Source organism: Suncus etruscus, chromosome 5 (genome assembly GCF_024139225.1).
Source record: "Suncus etruscus isolate mSunEtr1 chromosome 5, mSunEtr1.pri.cur, whole genome shotgun sequence".
Lineage (NCBI taxonomy): Eukaryota > Metazoa > Chordata > Mammalia > Eulipotyphla > Soricidae > Suncus > Suncus etruscus.
In genome coordinates, this window is record NC_064852.1 from 45671331 (window position 1) to 45688878 (window position 17548).

Below are 17548 nucleotides of genomic sequence, written 5' to 3' on the forward strand. Positions count from 1 at the left end.
TCCAGGTTTTGTTAAAGGCAAGATGAATAAACAATAGATTTGAAAAGTTGGGGGAAGGAAAGTAGAATAGAAAGAAAGAAAGAAAGAAAGAAAGAAAGAAAGAAAGAAAGAAAGAAAGAAAGAAAGAAAGAAAGAGAGAGAGAGAGAGAGAGAGAGAGAGAGAGAGAGAGAGAGAGAGAAGAGAGAGAGAGAGAGAGAGAGAAGAGAAAGAAAGAAAGAAAGAAAGAGAAAAAAAAAAGAAAGAAAGAAGAAAGAAGAAAGAAAGAAAGAAAGAAGAAAGAAAGAAGAAAGAAAGAAAGAAAGAAAGAAGAAAGAAAGAAAGAAAGAAGAAAGAAAAGAAAGAAGAAAGAAAGAAGAAAAAGAAAAAGAAAGAAGAAAGAAAGAAAGAGAGAAAGAAAGAGAGAGGGGGGAAGGAAGGAAGGAAGGAAGGAAGAAGGAAGGAAGGAAGGAAGGAAGGAAGGAGGGAAGGGAGAAAGGAAGAGAGGGAAGGGAGAAAGGGAGAGAAAAAAAAAGAAAGGAAGGAAGGAAGGAAGGAAGGAAGGAAAGAAGGAAGGAAGAAAGAAAAGAGAGAGAGAGAGAAGAAAGTAAGAAAGAAAGAAGAAAGAAAGAAAGAGAAGAAAGAAAGAAAGAAAGAAGAAAGAAGAAAAAAGAAAGAAAGAAGAAAGAAAAGAAAGAAAGAAAGACAAAGAAAGAAAGAAAGAAAGAAAGAAAGAAAGAAAGAAAGAAAGAAAGAAAGAAAGAAAGAAAGAAAGAAAGAAAGAAAGAAAGAAAGAAAGAAAGAAAGAAGAAAGAGAAAGGAAGAAAGATGAGAGTATGGGAGGAGATGGGAGAGGTCAGGAGAGAAGGAGAACAAAAGAGAAGAGGAGAAAGGAAAGATGGAAAAGAGAAAGATGAAAGGAAGAGGAGTGGAGGAGGAGGAGAGAAAAGAAGGGAGGGGAGGAGAAGAGAATGGGGAAAAAGAGGGAGGAAGATGAGCTGCACGTATGACAGTTATTTTTAGTTTAAGTTTTATAATGAACCAGGATGATTGTTATCTCTGTGATAGCTATACAAATCAATTGTAGTAAATAAAATATTTCAATGCCTGTGCATGGGGTTTGGAAAAGATGTAATGGACAGGATTTATATAAGGTTAGAGTTATATATTGGGATTAAAGTAAACATAACTGGCATTTATTAATCACTACCTACATCTCAGACATTGTTAAAATTCTAAGATTTCTAGTGAAAAGTAGAATTTTAAGCAAAAATATTATTGTCCAAGGTTACATAACTAGAAAGAAATGCAGCCAAGTTTTTGTTTTGGTTCTTTATTTTTTGGTAGTTTTAATATGCATTTTATTTTTTAAATATTGTTGTTTCTTACATCTTATTTTAGGTACTGTGATTTACAATTTTGTTTGTAATAGGGTTTCGTGCATAGTGTTCTAACATCACACCCTTCACCAGGGGTTCACTTCCCTTTACATTGCCTCAGTTTCCCCCACTACCACCACTACCCTCCTTAAGTTCAGTTCTGTAGGCCAGTTCACAGGTTTTGTTGCATTCAGCCATTAGTTATTCCTTACTCTATTGTTGTTTGTTTGTTTGTTTAAGAAATTCCCCAAAACTCAAGAACCTACTATGGTATCTTTTTTTTTTTGTCTATAATTATGATGCAGGCCTGGAGATAAAGTAGAGTGGGTAAGGCACTTGCCAGGCACATGCCTGACCAGAGTTTCTTCCCCAGCACCACATAAGGAATCCTGAGCACTAACAGCAGCACAGCCACATGTGGCCCAATTCTTTGCCTTCCCTAGAGTAATTGTCTTACTTTATCTTACTTTTTATCTGCTTGGTTCTCAATATACTTTATTTCTGATTCATCTGCTTTGTCTGGTACTTATGGTTACAAATCTCTCTTTTCCTGTCTCCTGCCTTTTTTTTTTATTCTATTTTATTTAAATACCATGATTACAAATAGGACTGTAGTTGGGCTTCAGTCACCAAAAGAACATCCCCCTTCCCCAGTGCAACATTCCCACCACCAATGCCCTCCATCTCCCTCCTCCCACACCCCCTGCCTGTATTCGAAACGGCCATTCAACTTCTCTCATTCATTAACACTGTCTTGGTAGTTATTATTTCTCTAACTGTACTCACCACTCATTGAGGTGAGTTTCATATCATGAGCAGTCTTTCCGGTCCTCATCTCTGGGCATTATCACAATAATGTCTTTAATTTTTCTAAAATCCATAGGTAAATGAGACTATTTTGTGTGTGTCTCTCTCCTCTGACTTATTTTACTCAGCATAATAGTTTCCATACAATCCATGATTAGATCTTGCTCTTTTTAATTAATGTCTTTCTTAATTTACTCATTTTGATGGAGTTCTGATACCATTATCTTGTTATGCCTCTCTGAAAATGTATGTTTTGCTACATTTAATTGTTGTCAAGCTTGAGTTTAGAATTCTGTCAGAATATTTATGGTCTTTCTCCACTGTCTTTTAGTTCCCAGAGTTGAAAAACTGAAAACTGTTCTAATTTCTATTTTATATGCATTTTCCTTTTTAAAGTTTTCTTGCTTTTTTCCTCCTAGATTCTGAATGTTTTTATGATATTCATTGTCAGACTGTTTTTATTCATTTGGCTAGATTTAGAAAATATTCCTGAATTATTTCTCTTACGTCTTTTCATTTTCATTTTTCTTATTTACATATTAAATGTCTTAGATTTGTTTCTTAATAATTTTATGGTTTCAGTTTTTAGCCATGCCTGGCAGTTTATTTTTGACTCTGTGCTCACTCCTGGAAAATCCATAGTATCAGCTTAGTCTCATGCAAGGCAAATGCCTTATCCCTTGTGCTATCTCTCCAAACTCTTATACTTATTATTTATCTTATCCCTTATGTTATCTTTTCTCTTATGTTTTATATCTACTTTAGAGACAATATTTTTGAAATTTTGTTTATTTCTGTGTGTTTGCTGCTTGCTTGTGTTCGTATATGTCATATTAGGAAATTTCTTCATATGTCGAATGCTATACCTTATATTTAAAGTAATAAGGAAGTAGAATACTAACAAAAACAGAATGGGAAATTAATGATTATGAATTTCCTAAATCTAAGTATGTTTTGTTCTGAACCTTCCAATCTCATTCATTTCATTTGAATATATCTATTTGGATCCAGATTCACAAAAGAAGAACCCTTCATTCTTGTGCCTATAGATTATAGAAGATGTGCTTTTGGCACTCTGCAAAAAAAAAAATAAAAAGCAACAAAAGGGTTTGGTAGTATGGTTATTCAGCATATAAAATTTCACTCAATTCTAGCTTTTTCTTTCTTTTTTTCTTTTCTCTTCTTTTTTTATTATTATTGTAATGCACCAGCAGTAATATGCCTGATTTCAGTACTTACATACTTAGATGATGTGTCTAGGGATTGCTCTTGGTTTTGTAGGTATTGTAGGCAATTTTGGGGGTGGACAGGAAACAAACTGGGCCCTCACGCATACTGGGTGGATGCTCTGCCACTGAGACATACCCCTAGGCCCTCAATTTTGTTTTTTTCGTAGGATACTCTATTCTCCATTTTTGAGAACCTTTTCTTTTATACATTTCAAAGAATAAATCTTATTCTGCTATGATAAGAGAGGTAGAAGCACAAGCCCTTTTGTGATGATAGAGAGGGAATGCAGGAGAATGTTCTTAAATAGATTTCCAATCAGGCATGCTTAATTCCACCTTTAACCGACTTCTGTGTGTACTAGATACTACCAATTCCTATGTTTTCTGAAACTATAATAAGAACAAAATTATTTACTGATTTTACCCACTGATGTGTTTAAATTTCAACTTACTTTGGTCTGTTATATTAGTTATCAATAGTTTGTCTAATAGCACCTCTAAGTTTTTGTTACTATCATTCATCTCATATTCTTTTTTGTCTTGGTTTCTGTTTTTTAATAAAATTCTTAATATATCTTAAAGTGGTTTTTGAAAGGAATGAATTAAATGTGTTTGTTCTGCCTATCACCTTTAACCCTAAGTCAATATTGTTGATATTATTACCTGCTCATTGTTTTCTTCTTTCTAGTATTTGTCAGATTGAGATAAATACCATTTTGGAAAAAAAAATTTTTGTTTGAAGATAAGTGAAAAATTACCATACCCACTTTCTATCTTCACTCTCAGAATAAAATTAAAGAGATTGCTGTTTCTGCATTATGTATTTATGTTTAAATGCTTCAGTGCAGACACAGATCTGCTTTCCAGCAAGAAAGCATATTTATTACTTCACCACTCTGGGAAAAATAACTAGGAGTCATATATTATAGAACTCAATACTGTATAGTCTAAAACCATGACAAGATAATCAACTTTTTTTAAATGAAAAAAAATGTAACAGTTTAAATTTTGGAGAAAGTAAAGCGAAAAACCATGTGCCAGACAATGTGCTATGTGCATTTCATTATCTTACTTCATGTATGTATGAACATCTTTTTATTATCACACTGTTTTATTACTAATGATCCTGAGGCTCAGAGAAATTGTTACTTCCCCAAATGTTGTAGGATGTATGTAAATAAAATCTGGAGTTTACAGACATTACATTAAAATGCTCGCCCTCCCCCTAATACAAAACTAGAGAGAAGTCAGAGAGAGGTTACTATCAGAAATTATAACCAGAAAATCATGCCTTAAAATAGGGGTCTCAAACTCAATTTACCTGGGGGCCGCAGGAGGCAAAGTCGGGGTGAGGCAGAGCTGCATAAGGGATTTCGCTTACCGAATATTCGCAATAAAAAATCGCATCAGTAAGAAAAAAATCGCAAAAAATCGCATTAAACATTTGCATACCCCAAACGGAACTGCTCGGGGTATGCGAATGTTTAATGCGATTTTTTTCTTACTAATATGATTTTTATTGCGATTATTCGGTAAGTGAATAATCGCGAATACTGCGATATTTGAAGGCTGGCCGCGGGCCACTGTTGAAAGGAGGGCCGCAAACAGCCCTCAGGCCGAGAGTTTGAGACCCCTGCCTTAAAATAAGCAGATATTTCTCAAAGGAAGACAAGTGAATCACCAGTAAGCACATGATAAAGTATTCAGCATCACTTATCATTAGGGAAATACAAACCAAGACAACAATGAGATAGCATCTCATACTAATGAGAATGATGCAGGGAAAAATTGTACTGCTGAGGATCTAGTGTAAAAGGAACTGCTGGTAGGAATGTTGTCTGGTTCAACACCTGTGGAAACAGTATGGTCGGTCCTGAGTAAACTTAGACTTGAATAACTATAATAATTTTAGAGTTATTAGTAATAAACTTAGCTACCATATGATTTGGTAATTCCTTTTTGGGCATCTACCCCCAGAACTTAAAATATTCATTTAATATGACATATGAACACCATTATTCATTGTTGCACACATAGTACAATAAATAAGATATAGAAAAACTAGATATCCAACCATAGCTGAATAGATTATGAAGAGGTGGTTTATATATATGATGGAATACTATGCAGCTGCAAGATGAAATCAAATTTACTACAACCTGGGTAGAACAGGCACGGGGGACCATATGGGATGCCGGGATTCGAACCACTGTCCTTCTGCATGCCAGGCAAATGCCCTACCTCCATTCTATCTCTCCTGTAAATGACATTTTTAAATAAAAAAGTTTTTAAATAATAAGAAAAAGAGGGACTGGAGCAATGTCACAGCGGTAGGGCATTTGCCTTGCATGTGGATGACCTAGGACTGACCGTGGTTTGATCCATTGGAGTCTTATATGGTCCTCCAAATCAGGAGTAATTCCTGAGCACCACCAGGTGTGGCCCAAAAGGAAGGAAGGAAGGAAGGAAGGAAGGAAGGAAGGGAGGGAGGGAGGGAGGGAGGGAGGGAGGGAGGGAGGGAGGGAGGGAGGGAGGGAGGGAGGATAAAATCATGTCTTATACTTGTATTATTCTTGACTTTTCATATATCTTTGTAACAGTTCCTTTGCACACATTTTATGATTTAAATTTAAATTTGTTTAGAGGCCACAACAATTGGTTTTTAGCAGTCATTTCTGTTGGTACTCAGGGAACCATGTGGCAGCAAGTATTAAACTCAGACTTTCTATATGCAAAGCATAAATTTAAGCGGTTTTTCTGGAACATTTTTTTATTGTCACTGATCTCAAGTATGTAAAACAGTGTTAGCCTATCAAAAATTGACTTAGCTCATAAATTTTACTTTTCTGACATTCCCTTGCCTACCATCACAGCCATTCCAACAGCTAAAGTAAAATGAACTTATCACCTTGCTGATTATTGATCAGTTCTGAATTTTAAATGGGGTAAGCTGAGATTTGCATTGATTCTTCTTCCACTCTTTTTATCTCCTTCAATTCCATTCTTTCCAAAGTTCTTGGGTTGAATGGTTGCACATGCTTTTCCACATACTTCTCTCTACTTGCTGACTTCATTCGTTTTATTGTTTGGCCTTTTGCCAAACACCATGGTCATCATTCAGCAAGGCATCCCCTCTTGTTTGACCTGTGAACCTCAAATACTTCCCCTCATCTCTAGTTGTAAAGATCTTGCCTTCTTTCTCCTTTTCTTCAAACCAGTTTCCTTCATGTCTCAGCTAATATCTTGGTATGCTTAAAATCCAAAGATGTCTTCAGACAGATACCTTCCTATATACCTTCCTTAGTCACTGTCTTCAGTACTTCACACTCACAGACACTTGATTGCTCTTTATTGCCCAGTAGCTAATATCCTATTTTCTTTGATGAAAAAGTAACTGTTAAACCCTGAGTTCTTATCTAATTGTTATGGTATAAATTGTATGAGATATAGTAAGTTAGCTCTATATATAATGAAATGTTGTATTGACTACTGATTTTGTGAAACAATGAAGATATTTAGCCTGCTATGGTAAAAGCAGAAGTAAATATGATGATGCATTAAGCTTATCTAGAAGAATATATAAATTTGATAACAGATTGTCTCTGAAAAGGAAAAACAGATGTCTGAGAGACTAGATAGAAGAAGAAATTTTTCACTGCCTTTTGATATCTTCTAAAATATGTGTCATGTTAATACTCTATTCAAATATTATATAAAATATTTTACTATAAAATATATAAATACTTATATAATTATATTTTATAATTATATATTTATATATAAATATAAACATATTTTATAATTATATTTATTATATATAAAAATCAAAATTATCTGATTATTAGTGACAGACAGAAGGAGCTCTTTTGGCAAAGCTATTATATTTTTATCTTCTCTTCTTCCAATGTAATTCTCTTTCTTATAGAACTTTACTGAGGACTATAGAAGCAGCTGACTGCTACAATATTTTTTTCCCATCAGAAGGGAAACTATTTCAATTGGCAGAAGATCTGAGCCCCAAAGTGTAACATGATTTTGCTAACATGCCAGAATGAGATAGAAGGATCCTTACTATCCTTCCTTCGATCTCTTCAGCCAAGTTATATTTTAAGATCAGTTACTTGCAAGAATTTTTCTTTTTTGAAGGAATAAATCACACTGAATATGTATTTAATAATATGATAAATATAATTATAGTAATGAATTTCTATAGGACTATAGCCTATTGAGCCACGTAGGAGCTCTCCCAAGTTGGGAGATCATGTGTTTACTTCATTCCATGATAACCTATTTCAATACTTGCATTAATATAGACTGAAACTGATCTGAGCCACTGACAAAGCCTCTATAGCAAAGTATAAAAGGACAATAATCAGATGAAATAGAGGCTCAGAAACGCTTGAAGAAAGAACTCCCAATTGGACAGAAAGTGCAGTTGTGGGATCTCAAATACGGAATTTTTGGATCTAGAACAGTCATATAGAGGGTTAGGACACTTGACCTAGGTTCAATCTCCATGATTCTCTCTCTGGTCCCCAAAGCACCATCAAAAATAATTCCTGAAATATCCCTGAGAAAACCTGATTGTAGCCCCAAAATGAAAAACTGAAACAGAAACAAATATAAAACCACTTTACCCTGGTAAGCCAGGAACAGTAGTGCGCCTAACACCTAGCATACCAATCCTGTGACCCTAGACTTTTACAATACAGGAAGGGGAAGCAAGAAAGTATGGGTATACGCAGTGATCCTTCAGTGATCTTGCTGTAATGCTGCTGGTGGAAGCTAAATTAGATCTCATTGATCACAGTAATCTACTGTGAAGGCAAATCCCTGAAGAAAGTTCTATTTAACCTTGACAAATAGCTAAACTAGTTGTGGCCATATTATTATTGAATCACCATGAGTTTCAAGCACCAATCCGTTCACCAGTATCCACTTCCCTGCACCAATGTTCCCATTTCCTCCTGCTCCCTACCCTACCTCTATGGCAGGTACTTTCCCCCTTCCTTCCTTCCCTAACTTATCACCCAACCCAAGAGACAGATCCACTACTAAAAACATTTCTCCTGCTCTTTGTTTCTATTGCCTTTAGGCATTTTATATTTTCTTACAAAGTTCTTTATATAAGAGGTTATTTTATGCCTAAGGAACAATTTTAGAAGTCCTTTCTCCTAAGATACAGAACCACATACTCCCAGTCTATTTGACTACCTAGCAAGTAAGTTGCACCCTTACAAACAAAAACACTCTGTAGGTAAAGCAGAGCCATTACCCAGTGGTTACCTGCCTATTGTATTCCTTATAAGTTCACAAGTGGCATAGTGCTTCCTTCTTGCCATCTCCCAAGTACAGAAGCACCATCCTCCTCAGCCACTGCAGGTCTGCAGTGATGATGATGATGATGATGATGATGATGATGATGATGATGATGGAAGAAGGAGGAGAAGGAAAAAGGAGGAGGAGGAAGAGGAAGAGGTGAAGGAGGAGGAGGAGAAAATTATATTATTTGAATATACAATATCCAAGAGCTTTCCCCACTTGAGAAAGAAATTAGATGTCAGATCCGGAAACACAACATGTTTCAAACAAAATAACACAAGCAGGTGCACACCAATAATTAAAATGGCAAATATCGAACAGAGGGAGTCCTAAAATCAGCAGGAAAAAGGCCAAGAATATAAGGAATTCTTTAAAAACTATCAGTGATTTTTCTCCACAGAAATTGCAAACTGTAGGGAATATAATGATGTAAACAAAATGTTAAATGAAGTAAACAAAATGCACTCTCACCACCCAGATAGGTTATCACTAAGATTTGAAGTAAATGTTTTTCAGACAGATAAAGGAACTTATCAACACTATATTGATTCTCAAAAAAGTGCTTAATGGATTAAATAATAGTTATATGAGACAGTATCCATAAAAGGAAAAGAAACTTTGTTTTGAGAAAGTAAAAATATCTGAAAACGAAGTGTAGAAGAGAATAACTTATTTATTTTCGAGTTTACTAATGATCTCCATTAAACATAAAGAATTTTTATTTCAGCTGTTGCAATTTTAGTTTTAAAATTTATATGTAATTCTTTAAATATTTCTTTGAGATAAGATTTGATATAAATTTATTATTTTCATAGTTTCCATTTTATTTTTATTGAAGTTATAATAGATGTTTGTTGGTTTGTTTTGTTTTGTTTTTGCTCAACTCAACATTTAGCTCAAATCAGGAATGGTCTAAGATGATTTTCTTTTCAAGTTGTCCTAAATCTTCTCTTATTGAATATTTTTGGATTGTATCCCAGATATTTTTATATCCTATTCTGAGTCTCTAGATTAGATTTTATTCCTCTGAAAAATGTTGTTTTTTATTTATTTTCAGATTTAGGTGGAGTTAGTACAAATTTAGTTTTTTGGGTAAAGTTTAAATATCTGCTCAGTACTTTTATTTCTTATTAAGTTGCTCTGATTCTGACCTATGTGTGTAATTTGGGGGTCAATAAAGGCATAATTTAACACAATCTGTTACATCTTTCCACAATTCTTGCTTCTTATTTAGCACTCTTAATTACTAAGGTTTAAAGTTTTCATTGCTTAGCTATCTTCTAGTTTTCAAAGATTAGGAAGATAGCAGGTTTATATTCAGGTGGTGTTTTGACTGTTCTAGGTGATGAATATGTCTTTTCTATTTTTGTTTTTGTTTTGGGGGCCATACGCAGTGATGCTCAGGGGTTACTCCTGGCTATGCACTCAGAAATCACTCCTGATTTGGGGGACCATATGGGATGCCGGGAGATAGAACTGCGGTCCGTCCTAGGCTAGTGCCCACAAGGGAGAAACCTTACTGCTTTGTGCCACCGCTCTGGTCCCTAAAATGTGTCTTACCTACATGACAGATACTGTAAAATGGAAAGGCGATCCTATACCACTTTCTCTTCCAAGGTGTATTTCCAAAACTTGCCTGCATTTTTAATATATTCTAACTACTTCAGGTAGTTGTGGCTTTTGTCTGCAGTTTCTTATATACACTTTATGTAATTTATAGTTACAAGATTGCTGATTTATATTTAAATTTTTCCAATTTTCCAGCAATTATAACTATTGTTTCATTATTCAAAATCCACTCAAATAGCCTACATTGTATTTTGTTCTTATGTGATGCTCAGGGCTTACTCTTGGCTCTGCATTTAGAAATTACTCCTGGCTGGCTTGAGGTACCATATGGAAATCTTGGAATTAAATGCAGGTTAGCTGTATGCAGGCAAGAGCCCTACTCGCTGTACCATTACTGGCTGCAGTTATTATGTTCATTCAATCTCTTTTGATATTAAAAGAAAAAAATGCCTGTCATTGACATTATTTTCAAAACTCCAGGTCCATTCCTTCAAAGATCCCTTTTTAATTAAAGGTTTTCTGAATTTTTAAACATTATTAGATTTGATAGATATTTATATCAAGAATAAATACTACATTGATGAAATTGTGCCTTCTCAAGACATAATATTAAGGTTTAGTGCAAATTTTTTGTACATTGACAGGAAATGTATGACTTGAAGCAAGGTTTAATTTGAATTTTTATTTAAATTGATTGTTTTATTTAATTGTGTTTATTATTGTTTGGTTATTGGGCCACACCCAGCAGTGCTCCGGGCTTAACCCTTGCTCTGCTCAGGGATTACTCCTATCAGGGCTCAGTTGCCAGAGTGTGAACCCAGAATTGAGCGAGGATAATGACATGGTATATTTAAACATTGGACTCCTTAATTGTAAGGTTTAAAATTCAAAAGGAAAACAAAACATTTTTGTTTATTAAAATGGGAAAGTACTAAAATATGATCTTTTAGAGATATTTCAAAGGTAAACATACAAACATAAACATATACATACATTATTGTTACACTCCCACATGGTTGTGAGAGTAATAATCACTCAGTTCTGTGTTATAAATAGTTAGTACAAATGAGGAGGAAGAAATTTCTACTTAGGAAGCATCAGAATGAAAATCATCCTTTAGTATGCAGAGGAGTTATACGGGTTGATTGTGTGCCAGAAATCACTCTCAGCAGTGCTTAAGGACCATGGATGGTACCATTTATCACTCAGACCTGAGCCAGCCGTATGCAAGACAAGTGTCTTAACCCCTGTTTCTCTGGCCCATTTTAAGCTAGCTCTCAAAGGTAAACAATTCAAAGTATTACCATTTATTTGGCCATTTGAGGAGTTGCCTGAATCTGAATCTAAGATGCATATTTCCTTTACTTTATGAGTGCCCTTAGCTCTCTCCCATCTAAAGAAGTCCATGTTCATTCTCTCTCATTTCTCTCTCTCTCCCCCTCTCCTTTCCTCACTTTCTCCATCCGACTAACTCTCTCACCCTTTCTTCTCATATTCCCTTACATCAACATATTGTATTTTACAACAAAAAGGTGATTCCTTAGCTTCTTATCAGGCATTCTTACGAAGCTAGTAATTCCCTGATTCCTTCTCATTATTTTACAGATTTATTGATATTTATAGTGAGAAACAAAAAAAATTAATGAAAATAATTTTGAATGTAAACTTTCTAATGAATATGTTTATTCATTATTTCTCTTACAGAGAGAAGAGGTATTTCCTTATAGGGACTCATAAAGGTCTAGAGATCGAGAGATTTACCCCCTGCATTGGGTCTCACAATACTTGTTATGTTTCCATCAGTATATCTTCAGAAGGTAGGAATTATGTTTCATCTTCATTAATTCTTTTTATTACTATAAGGTATTGCCTGTGAACTTAATATTCCTAAATATGCAAAGTATTTGATATCTCTACATTATAGAAATCTATAGCTAATTGCCAGATACCTTCAAGTAGTAAAATAAAATTATGTTCTGTCTCAAATATACTTGCTATAAAATTAATAGTTTCATTGCAAAGAAAAAAAATGGCCAATCCAGAAAAATAGTTATTGGGCTGGAGCAGTAGCACTGTGGTGTAGTGCATTTGCTTTGCATGCAGCTGACCTCGGACAGACCCAGGTTCGATCACCGGCATCCCATATGGTCCCCCAAGCCTGCTAAGAGCTATTTCTGAGTACAGAGAGAGGATTAACCCTTGACTGCCACTGGGTGTGGCCCAAATATAAAAAAATAAAACAAAAACTACTCTTTAATTTGCTGTATGTCTTTCTTTATTGACATATATGTTAATATATAGATGATAGTACACATATGTGATTATATTGTAGCACGTATGAATAAAGTATTAGAATAGAATTTCCAATGGGCTACTCTTTACTTAACTCTTTATTATAGCATTTTCACATCAGTCAATTTCACTTGTAGTGTAAGAATATGATAATTGTGTTGCTGTTTGTAATGTTTGAGTAGCTGGTAGGTTTTTAGTGTGTCTCTGTGTATGACTTCAGTGAACATACTTTTGCATGCATCTTTGTACTCATATATAATTATTTTAAGACAATTATGAACACTTTTGAAAAATCAATGATCATTCTGATGTGATGCTAGAAATATGATATATACATAAGGAAACTTGTCCATTATTACTATTACAGAACACATAGTAATATATCAATATATGAGAAATTAAACTTAGTTATAGAGTACTTTACTAAACCATTATCAAAAGAAAGGTTATTGGGGCTGGAGAGAGAGCATGGATGTAAGGCATTTGCCTTGCATGCAGAAGGACAGTGGTTCAAATCCGGGCATCCCATATGGTCCCCCGAGCCTGCCAGGAATGATTTCTGAGCATAGAGTCAGGAGTAACCCCTGAGCTCTGCTGGGTGTGACCCAAAAACCAAAAAAAAAAAAATGAGAGGTTATTGACAGTCGTTAGAAGTTATACTTGTGTAGATATCGATATATGGGTGATACTTTTTTTAGCTGTTTTATTATGCATCTAATTGCTCAAAAATTTATATAAGAAAAGCAATTTGAAGGGAAACATTTATCAGTGTTGTTATAAACATTTGCTTTTGAGGGGAATGCTAGGGATCTGGGTCATACCCAGTGGTGTTCAGAGATTATTCATGGCTGTGCTTAGGGAATTGGAATCAGCTGCATGACAAGCAAGCACTTTAACCTCCCTGTATTAATTATTTTTCTAGCCCCCAAATTTCCACTTAAAATTAAGTTTAAACTCACATATAAAAACATAGTCAAAAAATCTATCATTACACACTGAATACTAAAAAATAATAATGATCAATGACATATTCTTAAAAATAGAAGTTTGTGGGGGCTGGAATGATAGCGCATCAGTAGGGTGTTGCCTTAGACACACCAATCCAGGACAGACCTTGGTTCCATCTCCGGCATCCTATTTGGTCCCCAAGCTAGGGGCAATTTCTGAGTGCATAGCCAGGAGTAACCCTTGAGCATCACGGGGTATGGTCCAAAACAAAAACAAAAACAAAGAAAGAAAGAAATTTTCGTATCAAAGGTTAAATATTTTAAAACTACCTATCTGGATTTCTACCAATATAATGTAAGAGTGCCAATTTTTTATATTTTTTTGCTTTAGGTTTCTCTGGTTTTGGTTTTAAATAAAACTGAAATGAGAAAAGAATATGGCATTTAATGTCACTTATTTGATTACTACTGATGAATCTTTTCATATTTTATTTGACCTTTATATGTATTTTATGACTATTTTATGTACCATTCCAATTTTTTCTTTTTTATTAATATATATATATAATCTTTTGTTTTTAAATGATCCATCTTACTATTATACTTAGCTTTTTTGTTGTTTTTGTTTGTTTGTTTTGTTTTGGGGGCCACACCCGGTGATGCTCAGGGATTACAACTGGCTATGCATTCAAATATCGCTCCTGACTTGGGGGACCAAATGGGATGCTAGGAGATCAAACCCAGGTCTGTCCTGGATCAGCCACACGCAAGGCAAATGCCCTACCACTATGCTTTCACTCTGGCCACTACTTAGCATTTTTATGAAGTAAAATAAATTTTTTGTCTTTGTGTGCTTCCCTTTACTATCTATCTATCTGAAGATTATTTTATTATCAATTATTTATTAATAATGGTTTTATTCTATTATTTTATAATAAAACATTCTATAATATTTATAAAATAAAAATTATGCTATATACTATTTTATTATTGATATGTAAAATACAGGTTACTTTTGTCTTTGGTTTTGGTTTCTGGTTTTTGAGCCACACCTGGTGGCGCTCAGGTTTACTCCTGGTTCTGTTCAGAAATCACTCCTGGCAGGCTCCGGGGACCATATGAGATACCAGGGATCGAATTCAGGTCAGCCAAGCAAGGCAAATGTCAATCGCTCCAGTCCAAAATATAGGTTATTTTACCTGACCTTTATTCTTCATCTACCATTGTTTCTCCTCTTAAAAATCATTGACATCAGAGGCAGAGCTGTAGCGCAGCAGTAGGGCTTTTGCATTGCATAAGGCTATCCCAGGACAAACCTGGGTTTGACCTCTGGTGTCCCGTATGGTCCCCCTAGCCAGGAGTAGCCCCTGAGCATCACCGGGTGTGGCCAATAAAAAAATATCATAGACATCTATAGCATGTTATATAAAAATCAACATTAGCTAAGATTAATATTGTACTTTACTATTATTATACATAATATACTTATAAATGATCTTACAAATGTACTTTATTATTTTAAAGTTCCCTTTGCATAAACATAATAATTAACATTAGCTCAGATTAATATTTGAATCTTAATTTAATATTTAATATATTTTGAAACATCCTTTGCCTAAATTTAATAGTACAAAATAATTAAGATTAAAATATGTGGTTTAGGGGCCAGAGTGTGGTGCAAATGGTAGGGCATTTGCCTTGCACATGCTAACTTAGAATGGACCATTGTTCTATCCCCCTGGTGTCCCAGATGGTCTGCCAAGCAAGGAACAATTTCTGAGCACATAGCCAGGAGTAACCCCTGAGCATCACCAGGTGTGGCCCAAAAACCAAAAAAATTTTTTTTGAAAAAACTGTTTTATTTCTCATTTAGGAAATATTCTATAGGATCCATACTCTTCGTTGTTTCTGAAGTCATAGTTAATAAAAATTTCAGTTTTTTCTAGAAATAGAGCTTCCATATGATCTAGCAGTACCACTCCTAGGAATTTATCCTAGGAACCCAAAAACACTACAGAAAAGCCCTCTACATTTCTATGTTCATTGCAGCACTATTTATATTAGCCAGAATTTGGAAACAACTCAAGATGTGTAGATGAAGAAACTATGGTATTTCTACACAATGAAATACAATGCAGCTGTTAGGAAAAATGAAATAACTGAATTTGCTTATACATGGATGGATATGGAGAATATTATGCTGAGTTGAAATGAGTTAGAGGGCGAGGGATAGGAATAAATTAATCTCACTCATTAGTGGGATATAAGAAGAAAAAAGAAAGATAGTGTGTTAATAACATCCAGAGACAATAGAGATGAGGATCAGGAGAACCAGTCCAGAGTAGAAAGCTCACTACAATTAGTGGAGCAGTAAGAGCAGTTAAGTAGAGAAGGGGACCAGTAAGACAATGATAATTGGAACTGATCACGCTGGACAAGAACTAAGTGTTGATAAAGAGATGAAATGATAGGCACTATACCTCTTCATTAACAATGTCTAATAGGGGAGAAAAGAGAAGGAGGAATAGGGAGTAAAATTGACTGCCTTAGAGGTAGCAGATGAGAGGGTGGGAAATACATTGGGGACATTGCTGGCAGGAAATGTGCACCAGTGAAGGGTAGTATACATTGTAAGACTGAAACTCAGAATAAACAACTTTGTAACCACTATGTTTATTTATTTTAATTAATTAATTGCCCTTGGGGCCACACCCAGTGGCGCTTAGGGATTACTCCTGGCTCTGTGGTCAGAAATCACTCCTGGCACACTCTGGGGACTATATGAGAAGCCATGCCAAGGATTGAACAGAGTCTGTCCCACATCATCCTCGTGGAAGGCAAATGCCCTACCACTGTGCTATCACTTGGGCCCCGTAACCACTGCGTTTAAATAAAAGAAAATACTTATGTAAAACAATTTTTTAAAAAAAGTTTTAGCTTGGAAGCCAGAAATTTAGTAAGGAGTGAGTTTCAATAAAGGGAGAGCAGTAGCACAGCAGCTAGGGCATTTTCCTTGCACACTGCCAACTGGGGTTTGATCCAGTCGGGTGTGGCACAAAAACAACAACAAAACAGTTTTCTTTTTTTTACACATTTTTAACTCATAATGTAAAACTCTTTGCTTCTGTTTTTAGAAGGTTCTGGGAACAAATGTATTATAATGGACTATGTCAACTATGTGGCATATGGCAATATATGTATATTTAAAAAAGAAATGTAGCACACTTGTTCTTTTTAATTCTTAGACTATAAAATTGTATGTTATATTAATTAATTTTTTTATTTTTATATATTTTATTTAAATACCTTGATTACATACATGATTGTGTTTGGGATTCAGTCATGTAATGAACACCACCCATCACCAGTGCAACATTCCCATCACCAATGTCCCAAATCTCCCTCCTTCCCACCCAACCCCCGCCTATACTCTAGACAGGCTTTCTATTTCCCTTATACATTCTCATTATTAGGATAGTTCAAAATGTAGTTATTTCTCTAACTAAACTCATCGCTGTTTGTGTGTCTGAAAATTATTATTGCAAGAATGTCTTTCATTTTTCTTAAAACCCATAGATGAATGAGACCATTCTGCATTTCTCTCTCTCTCTTTCTGACTTATTTCACTCAGCATAATAGATTCCATGTACATCCATGTATAGTAAAATTTCATGACTTCATCTCTCCTGTCGGCTGCATAATATACCACAGTTTCTTTGATTTGATTTGCATCTCCCTGATGATTAGTGATGTGGAGCATTTTTTCATCTGTTTTGGCCATTTGTATTTCTTCTTTGTCAACGTATCTGTCCATTTCTTCTCCCCATTTTTGATGGGATTAGATTTTTTTTTCTTGTAAAGTTCTGTCAGTGCCTTGTATATTTTGGATATTAGCCCCTTATCTGATGGGTATTAGGTGAATAGTTTCTCCCACTCAGTGGGTGGCTCTTATATCCTGGCCGCTATTTCCTTGGAGGTGCAGAAGCTTCTCAGCTTAATATATTCCCATCTGTTAATCTCTGCTTT

At 34.9% G+C, this 17548-nt stretch overlaps 1 protein-coding gene across 2 annotated transcripts in view; it reads left to right on the forward strand.

The window, feature by feature from the left end:
• The window catches only part of MBD5 (methyl-CpG binding domain protein 5), a 246047-nt gene that overhangs the window by 62150 nt on the left and 166349 nt on the right, over positions 1–17548 (forward strand). For both annotated transcript variants that reach the window (XM_049772981.1, XM_049772982.1), the window contains exon 2: positions 11988–12100. The gene's annotated coding sequence lies outside the window, so the exon portion shown is untranslated. The remainder of the gene's footprint in view (positions 1–11987; positions 12101–17548) is intronic.